The 16,323-nt window shown below is 34.8% G+C and overlaps 1 protein-coding gene and 1 pseudogene across 5 annotated transcripts in view; one reads left to right on the top strand and one right to left on the bottom strand.

The window, feature by feature from the left end:
• The window catches only part of STK11 (serine/threonine kinase 11), a 168,845-nt gene that overhangs the window by 46,228 nt on the left and 106,294 nt on the right, over positions 1–16,323 (top strand). The window lies entirely within an intron of this gene.
• LOC130458260 (28S ribosomal protein S6, mitochondrial-like) lies at positions 404–755 on the bottom strand (annotated as a pseudogene).

The following is a 16,323-nucleotide window of genomic DNA, read 5'->3' as shown; positions in this document are numbered from 1 at the left end:
TGATTTGACTAGAAAAAGGTCCCTAGTCCAAGGCAGTTTCAATGCATTTGATAGTGTTATTCACTTTTCAACAATGATTACATTTTTGATGTTACAATTTAACCCCTCCCCCTTTTTTTTTTCAGAGAAAAAGGACTTTTAAAAAATGTTATTTTGCCATCACATAGGACTGAGGATAATTGAGCAACTTGCCTTAGGCAAATCACATCCTTCTGAGAAGAGTCCTAGATTATATTAACTTTATGTTAATATATTATTAACTTTCAGAAAGTAAAGGTACACTTGCCAGTTGTTAATTAGAAAGTTCCTACACAATTAAATATCAGGACTAATGAACTGACTAATAAATGGTATACTTTGTCAAGGAATTAGAAATAAGTCTGCAGCCAACCACATCTTCTATTCATTTCTTCTTGGAATATGATATATCTTCAAGAGGAACAGGAATGATGCCTTCATACTCTTACTACAAGGGTTAGTGAGTGCTTCATAATATTCAGCCTGATCACATCAGTGTCTTGGGATAAATGTTACATTATACTGTTGTTGGTGTATAAAAATCTACCAAGAAATATCCTCCTCTATGATGGCATTGATATAGAGATCCTATATGGAAGTGACCTTTTGCCCAGGTTTTCCAAATTTCTCACTTTTGTACCTTTATCCAATAGGGCTGGCATTATGCTCTTCAGAGTAATAACAGTCTCTTGCTACTGCATGGCTTACAGGATCAAAACCAGCTCTTGATGAGGCATCTAGAAGCACATGGGCATAGACTGATGTCAGGAGAGTGGATGGACACTGAAGGGGTGCCATGAGTTGAGCAGGAGTTTCCAGGGTGGGGAAGGACAAGGATAAGGACAAGAATGCATCTTTCTACACTGATAAGACACCTGGTTCTCCATAGAAGACATTGACCACCCTTGCCTCTCTTATGCCTCCCAAAAGTTTTGAGCTAGGAGAAGTTAGATATTCTTCTTTTTAAAATTTTAACATTTTTTCTAATGGGCAAAAATTGATTTCTCTTTTTCCCACCTTCCTATCTCCCTATGGGAAAGACAAAGGAAAAAAATCCTTGTAAAAAATATCAGTAGCCAATTTTTGTTGTTTCTACAAGTTTCCACAAGGGGCATATCCAAAAATATATGTCTCATTCTGTACCTTTTGCCTTTGTCAAGAGATAGATAAGATGCCTCATCATTGGTCTTCTGCAATCATTATAGATCAGAGTTCTTAAATTTTTCATGGTTTTTAAAAAATTATTATTTTCATTTAACAGACATTTTTTCCCTCTTTCTCACTTCCCCCAGCATTTAAACAAAAAAGAAAAATAGAACAAACTCTTGTAACATAGAAAAGGAAAATTGGTGCTTAATGACCCCATATTATTCATTGTCCAAAAACATATGGTAAATTTCAGATAGCTTTTTCCTTCTCTGTCAGGAGATAAATAATATTCTTGGTCTAGTGGAGTCATTGATGATCACTATGTTGATAAAAAATCCTTTAAAGTTTTTAAAATTTGTTTTTTTCCCCTTTTTTATTTAGAATACTTTTCCATGGTTCCATGGTTTATGATCCTCCCCCTCCTTTTCCTTCCCCCTCCCGAATCTGATAAGCAGTTCCACTGGGTTATATATGTATCATTATTCAAAACCTATTTCCGTGTTACTCATATCTGCAGTAGAGCAATCCTTTAACATCAAAACCCCAGTCTTATCCCTATCTCACTCTGTGATGGATCACATTTTTCCATTGCATTTCTGGTTCCACAGTTCTCTCTCTGGATGTGAATAGTGTTCTAAGCTCCTCTGGATTGTCCTGGGTCATTGCATTGCTGGTAGTAGAAAAGTCTATTACATTCTATTGTACCATAATGTATCAGAGTCTGTGTATAATGTTCTCCTGGTTCTGCTCCTTTCATCAGTTCCTGGAGGTCATTCCAGTTCACATGGACTTCCTCCAGTTCTTTATTCCTTTCAGCACAGTAGTATTCCATCACCATCAGATAGCACAATTTATTGAGACATTCCTCAATCAATGGATTTTCCATTTTTTTGCTACAACAAAGAGCATGGCTATAAATATTTTTGTACAAGTCTTTTTCCTTATTATCTCTTTGGGGTACAAACCCAGCAGTGGTATGGCTGGATCAAAAGGCAGGCATTTTTTTTAAAGCCCTTTGTGCATAGTTCCAAATTACCCTCCATAATGGTTGGACCAATTCACAACTCCACCATCAGTGTGTTAATGTCCCCAAAAATTGTTATTTTATATAGGGTTATTATTATAAATTATTTTCTGATCTGCTCACTTCACCTAGCATCATCTAATACAAATCTGAGAAAATCAAATTACTTCCATTTTGTCATTGATTTCCATTTTCTACCAACCACTGGCATTTTGTATAACTGCTAAAATCACATTTCTTTGTCTTAACCTCACAAGTTCTTAGGTTTTAGAAGTTCAGCCTTCCTCTCTGAGTTAAGTTTAAAAGTTTAGTTTCTCTATAAATCATTTTAATTTTAAAAAACCTGCTGGGACAGCTAGGTAGCACACTGCAGGCCTGGAATTAGAAGGACTTGGGTTTAAATATGACCTCAGATACTTCCTAGCTGTGTGATGCTGGGCAAGTCATTTAACCCTAATTGCCTAGTCCTCACTGCTCTTCTGCCTTAGAACTGATACTTAGTATTGATTCTAAGAGAGAAGATAGATTTAAAAAAGAAAAGAAACCTGTTATTTCTATACCAGTAGCTGTCCTTGTATAATTAAATTTGTTATCTATATACTATCAGTTTTCTGGGAGGTGGAATAAATCAATCAGAATTTCCAAGCAGAAATAGAAGTTTGTATTGTTAGTCTCACATTCCAAATTTTCAACATTCATATTGTTTCTCTTGCCTATGATGATTCTGACTTTATAACCAGTTGCATTGTTTCCCCCAACTATGTTGTTTTCTTGTTATTTGGTTATTGTTATTGCTATTCTGTTAGCCCTCATTTGGAGTCTTCACTTGCTGAGACCCTAATTTATCAGCAAATTCACTCTGCTAATAAATTGATTGACTGAACTTTGTGCTTCAGTTGACTTTGATTTCAGTAGTGTCAAAAATCTTTCCCCTCAAAATCTCCAAATTTCTTTTTCATTTCTTATTGCACAATAAATAATAATTTAGTTAAGGATAAAAGAGGAAAATGTGAAACCTGGCTTGAAATTTAACATAAAAAAAATACTAAGATCTTGGTATCTGGTCCCATCATTTCCTGGCAAAATATAGAGAGAAGAAATGGAATCTGTGTCAGATTTTATATTTTTCGGCTTAAAGATCACTGCAGACAAGGATTGTAGCAATGAAATTAAAAGATATTTGATCCTAGGAAGGAAATCTGTGATACTTCTGGATAGCTACTGAAAAACAAAGGAATCATTTCACCGACTTTGTCTGTATAGACAAAGCTGTGGATTTTTTCTAGTAGCAATGTATGGTTGTAAAAGTTGAATGATAAGGAAAGCTGAGTGCTGTAGAACTGATGCTTTTGAATTGTGGTTTTAGAGAATACTTTTTTTTTTAAGTGTTCTATTATATTTTTAGTTGTGTTTTTTTTACATTAAAATTTTTTTTTGAATTCCAAATTCTCCCCCTTTCCCTGAATCCTCTCCTTCCTCCCTGAGACAGTAAGCAACCTGATATAAATTTTGCATGTGCAATCATGCAAAAATATTTTTCCATATTAGTCATTTTGTGGATGAGATCTCAAACCAAAAAGAAGAGGAAGAAAGTGAAACATAGTGTGTTTTGGTCTGCAGTGAGATGCTTATCAGTTCTTTGGAGGAAGATGGCATTTTTATCATGAGTCTCTAGAATTATCTTGGGTCACAGTATTGCTGAGAATAACTAGATCATTCACAGTATATTAAAAATATTGCTGTTATTGTATACAATGTTCTTTTGGTTCTGCTCACTTTACTTTGCAACAGTTCATGTAACTCTTTTTAGGTTTTTCTGAGATTATCCTACTCATTATTTCTTACAACAGTAAGAATTCATTATAGTCCTATAACACAACTTGTTTAGCTATTCCCCAATTGATGGAGAACTCCAGAATTTCTCATTTTTTTGCTACCACAAAAAGCTGAAATAAGTATTTTTATACAAATAGGTCTTTTACCTTTTTTTTTTAATTCTCTTTGGGATACAGACCTAGTAGTAGTATTGCTGGATCAAAGTGTGCTCAGTTTTAGAATCCTTTTGGCATAATTTGGAGAAGATTTTTGAGAATTCCTTGGGCAGCAAGGAGATCAATCTGTCAACACTTAAAGGAGTTATTCAGACTCTTCCCTGGAAGGTTAAATGCTGAAGCTTAAATACTTTGGCCACATAATGAGAAGACAGGACTCATTGGAAATGACCCTGGTATTGAGAAATATTAAAATGAAAAGGGGGCAACAGAGAATGAGATGGATAGGATGACTATCATGGAAGCAATGAACATGAATAGAAGGGCCTGTTGTGCTCTTCCATAAGGTCATGCAGAGTCAGACACAACTGAACAACAAAAACATTTATATACTATTTCTTTTTTTCCTCCTCTTCTTTTTTTAAAATATGGTATTTCTTTAACCATTACTCATTTAATGGGGACTTAGTTTCCATTTCTTTGCCATTTCAAGAAAAGCTTTTATAAGTTTTTTTTTTTTGTCATCTTTTAACTTTGATCTCTGGGGCTGTAGATCTGGTTGGTTATGGTTTTGCTAGGCTATAGTTAAGGAACTTTGAAGACAGTTCAGAATTACTTTTCAGCATGATCAAAGCAATTTGTAGCTCCCTCAGTAGTGGAATCATGTTGCCAATTCCTCATAGCCCCTTCAAATTTGTCATTTTCCTTTTTTGTTAACTTTGGTTAGGCACACTTCTTGTTTGTTATATTCAGTTTTCCCTTTGCCACCATCAGTCAGCTACCTTCTTTTGATATTTGCTTTGTCTTGGTCCTCTACTAACCTTTAGGTCATTTCCTTCTTTTCTCAAAGAAGTTAGTCTTCCTTAAACCCTGCTATTATACTTAGGGATTTCAAAATATGAATGTACTCTTGAACACCCTGGTCTCTGAGTTCATCAACTTAAACTCCCACAAAACAAAGACATCTCACACTCAACACATTGAAAATAGTTCTTTTTCCCAAAACCCACTCTTCATCTAAATTTCCCTATGTTTGCTGAGAATCCTTTTAATTCACCACCTTAACATCATTATAAAATTCTCAATCTCACCCCAATTATCCATTTAGTTCCCAAACTTTCTAATTCCACATTTCACACCTGTCTTCTTTTCATTCATATGGCCCCCATACTTTTCAGGCTCTCCTGAACGTTTGCCATTCCTAATTCTTTCTTTCTCCAAACCATTCAGTCTATCATCCTACACATATTTGCCAAAGGGACTTTTGTAAAGGTCAGGCCAGATCATATCATTTTCCTCAATAAACTCCAGTGGTTCTCTTTCTTCTATAGAATAAAGTATAAACTCCTTTGATCCTTCGTGATCTGGCCCCAGTGTACTTTTCCAGCCTAATTTCATACTACTTCACTTCATTTGCACTGTGTACCAGTCATACTGACATCCTTGTTGTTTTTCTTTTGGTTTTCTTTTTTACTATTAACATAAATATTAGCACATGTGAGTATTTTAATAGACATATGAATCATTAGATTCATTAATAGATCATTCATATAGCTATTTAATATAATATAATAATATTAATAGACATGTTAATTATCAAATTGATTAATAGATTATTAATATATTTAATTTAATATAATATAGATAATTAATAGACAATGTTGTATGTGAAATTGAATTTCTGTAACATATAGGTTTAAAAAAATCTGTATTTACTTCTTCTTCCTTGTAGACATTACTGTACTTCTATCTCTCTGCCTTTTCCCTGGCCATCCTTTCATTCTCCACTCACTTTTACCTCTTTGAATTCCTGATCTCCTTTAAGATTCAGCTTGATTGTTATCTTCTATTGGTCTTTACTAATTTCCTAGCTTCTAATATTCTTCCAATACTCTTGTCTATTTTGTATCTCTTTTTTTTACAATGTCCATGCTGTTTTCCCTAATTAAGGGTAAGCCAGTTATTCATTCATTATAAAACTACTATGTGCCAGGTGTTTTTGAAGCACTATAAGTTTTTAAGGTCAGGGACAGTTTGATTTTGTCTTCATATTCCTCACACCTAATAGAGCTCCTTGCATCTAAGTTCCTTGTGTATAAATTGATTGACTACCATATTTATTCTGCCACAGTTGTACATCACATGGATGGTTACATTCTTGACCAATTCCCCACAAGTACACTATGTTCATGATCCATAACTCTGAGGAGAGATATCATAGGTTGGGTCAGCCATGTGGGACATTTTTAATACTGAGATACATAAAGGTTTGGATCCACGGAGTGATATGTTCAGAACTGTATCTTGGGGAGATTAATCTGGCACTGTAGTTGGAGACTGGAACTAGGATGACAGTTAGGAGATTACTAGGTATAAAACTAGGATCAATGGCCCCAGAAGAAAGCCAGAGAGTGATTCTTGAGATAATAGGGAGAATGAATCACTAAGATTTGATGACTAGATACTGGTTTTGGGGTGGGTAGATGGAGGAGGAATCAGAAGATGACTTCTGGACATGAGTACCTGAGAGAATATTTTTTTTGGTCAAATTTTATTGGAATAGTCATAATTTCAGTTTTAGACATACTGAAACATGTGATTAATATTGTTGCTCTGCTGTTGCTCAATGGGATTGGTGCTGAATTATCTTTCTGCTTTTTGCCTAGCCAGTGCTTTTCACTCTTGCCCCAGAGGATGTAAGCACTGCTAATGAGGTGATTAAAAACAATGATAGCCTACATTTCTATCATACTTTATGCTTCATAGATCACCCTCCTCAAAAAAAGAAACTATTTCTGCTAATGACAGTTTTTAAGAGACTGATTTGCAGCCTTTTCCCCCATTTCCTTTATTTTTTTCCTTGATAAGGTTTGTTTACAAATTTTGTTAGTACATAGCTCTAACCTACTTTTAATTGAATCCCTTACCATATATAATCCCCCAAACTAATTAAATTAAAATACTATAAAAGTGATTGTGAACTGATAACATAGGACTCATGTTCTAATACTTTTCTGCTTTTTAAAAGATTCTTCAGTTAACATCAATATTGTTCTAATCTTTCTTTCCCTTTTAAATTGTTTTCATTTATATCATAATTATGAATATTAATCATTTGGTTCATACCATATTGCTGCATTCAGATCTTTACATATTTATTTGAATTCTTCATAATTATTTTTATGGTTCAGTAATTTATTAAATTAGGATTCAACAATTTGTTCAGCCATTCCCTGGTCCTTGGATTCTTGATTTACTTCTAGCTTTTTGCTACTACAAATAATAATACTGCTTTTAATATTTGCATACAGTTTAAAAAATTATTGTTCATAACTTCCTTGAGGAATAAATCTAGTAGTGGGACCACTAAATCAGAAGATATAAACAAATTTATCATTTTATTTGCCTAATTGCAAATTGTTTTCCAAAATGGCTGGTGTCATTCAAAGATTAACAATTGTGATTTAATTTTCTGGAATTCTTATGAACATTTTCAGTTGTTTATTATCTTTGCCAATTGGATAGTATGGGTTTGAGACATTTTAATTTGCAATTCCTCTGATGGTTAGTGGTTTTGAATACATTTTTAGGTATCCATTGATTGCTTCTTTTGAAAAAATATTTGTTTATATCCTTTGACCAAACTATTTATAATGACTGTTTGCTAAGGAATGAAGATGCTGCAATCTGTGTCAGTTGAGCAGAGTGACCACTCCAATAGAATATTGAATCCTTAAAGAAACAATTTTACAAATAACTTACTTAGTGAGTATGTGATAGCTATCAAGATATATTTTATAAATTGGAAATAGTATTGTGTTAACTAGGTCCCTTTTATAACGTAGTGCTTCATAGCAATTGTAATTTTCTTTTCCAGGAAATTCAGTTCTTTTGGATATTTTGATTAATCAAATTTTTATTTTACAAATAAGAATGTTTGAAACACTTAGCAAATACACTTATTTTTTGTGAGAAAGCACTACAATTAAAAAAACTTTTTGATAATATGTTTTGTAAAAGGATCACTAAAAACAAGTCCAAATGAGAATTCATTTTCACCCATCCTTTCATTTCTTCTGACTTTGGTACTTAAATGAGGTTCATGAGTGTTTTTTTGGACATTAATGGTTTTGTCATTTTTTGTCTTCAAACTTGCCAGTCTTTTGCAATTATTTATATAGTCATTGGTACAAAAATAATTGGTTGAGGACCAAAGACCCTACAAATAAACATTGATTGTGCATCTGCCCTGAGAGTTGGCCTGGACTTTAGTAGCTTCTCTAATCCAACTTATCCTTGAACAGGAATCCTTTCTTCAGTATTCCTAAGTAACAAGGGGCCATCCAGCTTTGGCTTGAAGACTTCTGTTGCCATCTACATTATTTCATTTCATTTCAGTTTTCGATAGCTCTGACTTGGAGGAAATTTTCTTAATAGATTGATTTAAGATATGTCTCTACAACCTCTTTCCGCTGTGCCTGGTTCTTTCATCTTGGGTTCAACCAAATATGCTTATTTAATTCCTCTTCTATATAATAAGCCTTCAAATACTTCATCTTTCCCAAGTCTTCTCTAATTTAAATGTTCCCAATTCATTCCAGAGATATTCTTCAACTTATTAATATCCTCAAAATGAGGCATCTAGTAGTAGTCTCTCGGTAACTGAGGATGACGATTGTCTTTGTGCGTTTTCATCTATGATAGATGAGTGTGCACAAAGACACTTGTGCGTGAAGGAGATTTAAGTGGAAAAGCCAATGCACAGAGACAGTCCGTCCAGTGGCACAAAAAGTTGTTACACCTGCAGACTTCCTCAGCTTCATTGGATGGCCGTGTTGGTCTTTTGTGCTCCAACACGCCCTAAGCACTCCACAGTGCCTTGCTGCATCGCCCTCTCAGCCATTGAACCTTCTTATTGGTTTCTTCTGTCTGTTCAGCCGAAGCAGTCTTCACATGCTGGATGAGCAAAGCCCTGGTTCACCAGGGGTCTACGACCCCATGGCTACTCTCACAAGGTTTAGCCGGCCTGTTGAAGCCGTTGCCCGGGGTGTGGCCGCTGCCACACGCTAGCAGCTATTGGGAGCCACAAGTGAGAGCGAGGCATCTAGAACTGAACTATATTCCAGATGTGTTTAGCAGGGCAGAAATAGTGGAACTTTCACATCCCTAGTTCATGAAGAATGGAAGAGGCACCACAGAACCAGAGAAAGGCAAACAGTCTGATTTTTGAAGGAAAAAAGAAGAGTCTAAAATCATGTCTCTTTCAAGATTGAATTAATTTTTTTCTCTGCCATGTCCTAATGTTGACTTTTATTGAGTTTCAGTCAGGGAGTGCCAGTAAATGTTTAACAGCCAACTCTGAAAAAGTATGCATTTTAAAAGTTTAAGTGTATGCACACTTTTAAGTTTACTCTTCATTATTAACATTTTTTCCATCACTTTCACAAATCTAGACAATTAACAGAATAATAAGTTAAACCCTGATTTGTATTCTGAGGAGTAAATGCTCACACTGAAAATTTAACAGTTGGCTCTTGGGAGCCAGTTCAAGCTAATTTTAGCACATTTCTGGTTTCATTTCACCAAACTACCTGTAAGTTAGTATAATTTTTCCTTATACAAGTCATTGATAAAAATGTTAAAAACCATAAGACCAATGACAGGTCCTTAAGGCACTCTACTACAGACCTATTTCTACATTGACATTGAATCAGTGTCTGCTTTTTGGATCTGGACATTCAGCCATTCCAGAACTTGCCTATCAACTTCATTGTCTAGCCCGTATCTTGCCATCTTCTTCACAAAGAAAAAAAAACAAAAAACTGACAAATGATTTGTTAAAATCTAGATAAAAGTATGGTATTACCCCATTCTATAAGTCTAATTCAGTACCTGTCTGAGGAGAAGCCATTCTAATTCTTTTTGGTCACTACTTTTCTATGTTTTCACTTATCATCTCTTTAATAAATAATACTTTCTAGGGATTTGCCAGAAATTTGTCAAGTTCATTGGCCGATAATTTATTGACTATTTTCTTTTTTTTTTTTTCATGGAAAGTCAGGGTGTTTGTCTTTCTGTAGTTTTTTGGCAGAGGATGAGTAGTTATACCTTCTATTTCTCCATTAATGCTATCTCATTGATCCAGGTCTTTGGACCTGTTCCTTCCTTGATTTATTTTTTTTTCTAATAGATTTTTAAAAATTCCTCGTTTTTTTGCCTTTAGCTTTTTTTTTTGCCAATTTGACTCAGAACATTTAATTTTCTTTATATTATCATCAAAGTATCATGTGGCATTTTTGTAGTCATATTTCCTTACCTGCCCAGCCATTTCAGTCTTTCAGAAAGCATTCAGTAAGTATATACTATGTGTTAAGGGCTGAGGATACAAATACAAAAAAAAATGAAATAATACCAACTCTCAAGGAGCTTGTATTCTTTTTTTTTTTAACCCTTACCTTCCATCTTGGAGTCAATACTGTGTATTGGCTCCAAGGCAGAAGAGTGGTAAGGGCTAGGCAATGGGGTCAAGTGGCTTGCCCAGGGTCACACAGCTAGGAAATGTCTGAGGTCAGACTTGAACCTAGGACCTTCCATCTCTAGGCCTGGCTCTCAATCCACTGAGCTTCCCAGCTGCCCCCTAGCTTATATTTTTAAAGGAGGGACAAGTGTGTGTGTATATGCATTTAAAATAAATATAAATTACTGAGTACAAATAAATACAAAGTAGTTAAATACCAGGCAGTTTTGGAGAAAAGTATCCTAGCTAATAATTATATTAAATAACAATTATCTTCTATAATATTATACAATAATATTATTATTAGTTTCAAGATTATAAACTGAGGAGGTTAGATGATTAATTGACACCTTTTGACAGAAACTAGGAAGAATTTTATTTCTGAGAGCCTCCTATCCCTTCTGATTGAGCTCTTCTAGGCAATTGATTGTCACGTGTTATCAAGCAGATTTTGTGATTGATTCTGAACCAGTAAGCTGACTTTTCACATGATTGATTTCAACCAATCCCTGATGGTTCTTGGCCCTGGCTGATTACACACACTGTATTTGACTGATGCAGATAGCAAAGCAATTAGATTTGCTGGAGGTCTTATCTTCCATTACTGCTTTGCTTCTGTGAGACATACAGCTTTTGACATTAGCTTTGAGGAACTTTGACTTAAATTTATTGTGTATTCCTCAAAGGTCTGTGTGTAGCTACTCTAAACATTGGTCATTTGCTCAGTACTGAATTTTTTCTTTCTTTTTTTTTTTGAGAAAATGATAAAATTATACTTTCCTTTAAAATGGGTCATTGTATTGCTGAGAATAGCTTAGACTTTTACAATTGATTATCAGCACAATATTGTTCTTACAGTGACCCCCTGACTCTGCTTACTTCACTCTGCATCAATTCATATAGGTCTGTCTTCCCAGATTGTTCTCAGCCATCTCCCTTATTGTTTCTTGTCACACAATAGTATTACATTATAATCATGTACCACAACTTGTTCGACCATTCCCCAATTGATGAACTACTTAATATTTTTTAAAAGCAGTAAGTGGAGGTTCAGAATTCTCCTGTGTTTGGAGAGGGAGGAGACTGAGGCTAAATCCACATCAATGATCTGAGATGTAATAGCATATTCTAGTATACCTATACCCCAAGAGAGGTATAAAAAGAGGAGGCAGCATGTTAGAGATGAAAGTACTTGGGATTTTAAGTATAGAAATTAGAATTTAAAGCCAGGTTCTGCTTCTTACAAGTGGCCTTTGCTTGACTGAGCTTCATGCAATGTGATGGAGATGGTGCTTGTGACTGTGTGTGTCTCTCTCCAATTTCTCTCCCTCTCCCTCCAGTCTCCTCCCCCTTTTATATTTCTACATCAGCGACTCCTCTCTTTTTTGTTCCAAGTTACTCAGAAGTGTCAACAGGAAAAGAGACTTCTCCAGAAATCAGTCAGTGAATCAACCTGACGGAGAAAAAAGCATTGGTTGTGGAATCGGAAAGACTTTTGTTCAAATCCAGCTCAGACACTTTGTAACTGTACAACATTGGCCAAATCGATTAATCTGTTTCCCCTCAGTTTCAACAGCTACAAAATGGGAATAACAACAGCACCTACCTCTCAGGGTTTTTGTGAGGACCAAATGAACGATATTTGTAAAGCACTTTGTACATTGCCTGGCAGATAGTAGATACTATATAAATGCTTATTTTCTTCCCCACTTGTTAATAATCTAGTATGTGCCAGACTCTATGCTGCTGAGCACTAAGGTTATAAAGACAAAAGACAACCCCTGTTCTCAGAAAACTGACAGTCTAATGGATGAGGCGATATGCAAATAGCTATCAACAAACTTTTAAAAAGATTGGAGCTAATTGACTCCTAATTGACTAATTGACAGAGGAGAAGGCCTTAACATTTAGGGGGATTAGAAAAGGCTTCTTGCAGAAGGAAATACTTTGACTTAGATAGGAAAATTAGGAGGTAGAGATGAGAAAAGTAAGAATTCCAGGCATGAGGGACAGTCATTGAAAATGTCAGGCATCATAACATGGAGTGTCTTGTTTGAGGAACAGCATGGGAGGTCAGGCAGTTTTACTGTATGCAACATATAGAGGATAGGTATAAGAAGACTGAGAAAAGGTGTAAGGAGTCAGGGGTTGGGGTGGAGGGTGGGGGCTGCGGTGTAGAATGCTAGAAAAACATATGACTGAGTTTCCTGGCTAAGGGGGCAATTAAATCTGTCCACATTGGAATGAGAAATTAGTAGTTAGGGGGAAATTGTTCTGCTGCTTCTTTTAGGATGGCAGTGTTTTAATATTTGTTTCAAAAACCCCTTAATGAAATTTAGATTAAAACAAAACAGAAATGATCTTTGCCAGCTCCCCACCAAAAGAAAAAATAAATGGCAAGTGAAACTAGTTAGGAATGTAATCCATCAATCTGGTTTATTTATTTGAAATGAAAGAAGAGTTGTAGGCACAAAAAATATTATAGTAAAAGCAAATCTAGTTTGTAGACTGACTTCCACTTTTAGTCATCCAGCTTTATAGTGATACTGCCTAGAGTTTTAATTTTTAAGTTAGATCAGCATAGCTGACCTGCACTGTTCCCCACCTCCCCACCCCCACCAGCCCTGGAATCATTTTGTCAGGATTTGGGTGATAATAAAACAATGCATAAAACTTTACCTCTCTTATCAAGAATATTTTACCATAGTTCTACAACTAGATCTTGATCATAAACGGTCAGAGCTGGAAAGGGTCTTAGACTATTAACTCAAATTTTAATTTAATTTAATAGTTTCCAAAATGCTTTCCTTGTGGCAATCCTGTGTGTAGCCAAGGTCGTTGTTATTTTATTATTTTTACCTTTATTTTTTGTCATACCCTCAATTACATGTAAACAAAATTTTAACATTTATTTAAAAATTTTTGAATTCTAAATTCTCTCTACGAGAAGACAAGCAATTTGACAGATTATACTTGCACAAGACATGCAAAATATTTCTATATTAGCCATCTTGCAAAAGAAAACCCCAAAGGCCAAAAAAACCCAAAACAATAAAGTTTAAAAAAAGCTTCGATCTTCAGACTACGTCTGGAGGTAGATAGCATTTTTTGTCAGAAGTCCTTAGGAATTGTCTTAGATCTTAGTATTTCTGAAAAAATAGCTATATCATTCATAGTTGATCATCATGCAATATTGCTGTTATTATGGGCAGTGTTCTCCTAACTTTAATTTTCATCCATTCGTGTAAGTCCAGGTTTTTCTGGAAACATCCTACATGTCATTTCTTGTAGCACAAAAGTATTCCCTCACAATCATGTATCACAGCTCATTCAGCCATTTCCTAATTGATGGACATCCCTTCAATTTCTAATTCTTTGTCACAACAAAAAGAGTTGCCATAAATATTTTTGTATATTTTCCTTTTTTCCTTTTCTTTGATTTCTTTGGGGTATAAATGTAGTCAATGGTAGTGATAAGTCAAAGGTTATGCATAGTTTTATAACTCTTTGGACAATTCTTTTTTTTCTTTAATTAATTTAGAATATTTTTCCATGGTTACATGATTCGGGTTCTTTCCCTCTCCTCTTCCCCCCCCCCCCTTCCCAGAGATGATGAGCAGTTTCACTGGGTTTTACATGTATCATTGATCAAGACCTTTTTCCATATTATTAATATTTACATTAGAAGAGTGATCATTTAAAGTCAGCATCCCCAATCATATCCCCACAGAACCATGTGATTAATCATATGTTTTTCTTCTGCCTTTCTACTCCACAGTTCTTTCTCTGGATGAAGATAACGTTCCTTTCTCATAAGTCCCTCAGAATTGTTCTGGATCATTGCATGCTGCTAGTAGAGAAGTTTGAACATAATTCTTATTGTTCTCCAGAACTGTTGGAACCATCTACAGCACCACCAACAGTGTATTAATGTCCCAATTTTTCCTCCTCCCCTCCAATATTTGTTATGTTCCTTTTCTGTCATACTAGCCAATCTGTTAGTGAGGTGATACCTCAGAGTTGTTTTAATTTGCATTTCTCTAATAATAGTGGTTTAGAACACTTTTTTCATATGATTATAGCTAGCTTTGATTTCTTCTGAAAACTGCCTATTAATATCCTTTGACCATTTATCAATTGGAGAATGACTCATATTCTTATAAATTTGACTCAATTCTCTATATACTTGAGAAATGAGAAATGAGAAATTTATCAGACAAATTTGCTTTTATTTTCCCCTCCATTTTTCTGTTTTCCTTCTAATCTTGCCTGTGTTGGTTTTGTTTATGAAACCCCTTTTTAATTTGATGTAATAAAAATATCTATTTTATAAGCCATAATGCTCTCTATCTCTTATCTGTTCAAAATTCTTCCCTTTACTATAAATCTGGTAGGTAAAATATTTCTCTCTCTCTCTCTCTCTCTCACTCACTCATACACATACACACACACACACCATTTACTCATGAAATGACCTTTTATGTCTAAATCATGTACCCATTTACCTTCCCTCAGCATTTGGTGTGAGATGTTGATCTATGCCTAGTTTTTGCCAAAATGCTTTCTAGTTTTACTTGCAATTTTATCAAATAGTGAGTTTTTGTCCCAAAAGTTTCCATCTTTTGGTTTATCAAACACTAAGATTACTGTGGTTATTAACTACTTTGTATATCTATATCCACCTCTCTGTTTCTTAGCCAGTACCAGATGTCATAATTGTTTTAAAAATCTTTTACCATACTATCTTTTGATTTCTAAGGCAGAAAGTAAAGGCTATTGGCATTAAGTGATGTGCCCAGAATCACATGGCTAGGAAATATCTGAGGCTAGATTTGAACCTAGAACCTCCCATCTTCATGCCTGGCACTCTATCTATTGAGTCATCTAGCTGCCCCAACCAAATTGTTTTGATGATTACCACATGATTTGGTACCTTTCTTCACATTTTTCTTTCATTGAATTCCCTGGATTTTCTTGACCTTTTGTTCTTCTAAATGAATTTTTTTCTAGCTCTATAAAATTTTGGGGGGTAATTTTTTGGTAATTTGATTATAAGTAAATTAATTTAGATAGAACTATCATTTTTATTATATAGTTGATTCTACATATGAGCAATGACGATTTAGCCATTTGTTTAGATCTTACTTTTTTGGTAGAAAATGTTTTTTCTTGTTCATAGAGTTCTTGGGTTTGTTTTGGCAAGTAGACTACCGTGTTTTTCTATTGTCTTCAAGTATTACAAATGAATTTTTTTGTTTGTTTTGCTGTTGGACCTTGTTGGTAATATATAGAAATACTGATGATTTGTGTGAGTAGGTCAGTGTTATTATCCCCATTCTATAGAGGATTAGCCAGATCTTAAGTGATTCAGTGACTCACTATCACCTTAAGCTAAGAAGTAGTATTTAGAACAGAGAATGTCAGAGTCAGAAGGAAACTTAGAGGTCATTGGAGGAGCCCTTGAGAAGATTATTGATTTTCCAGTGTTCTGTTGTTTGTGGCAGAGATAGCATTTGAGCCTTGGCCCATTGAACCATAATTCAAGTCTCATTTCACTCTGCCTCCCATCCTCCTCTGTCCTGTTCAGTGCTCTTTCTATTGACTTATACTCTATCTAAAGTGAA

Source organism: Monodelphis domestica, chromosome 3 (genome assembly GCF_027887165.1).
Source record: "Monodelphis domestica isolate mMonDom1 chromosome 3, mMonDom1.pri, whole genome shotgun sequence".
NCBI lineage: Eukaryota > Metazoa > Chordata > Mammalia > Didelphimorphia > Didelphidae > Monodelphis > Monodelphis domestica.
This window is presented reverse-complemented; position numbering and strand designations above follow the sequence as displayed.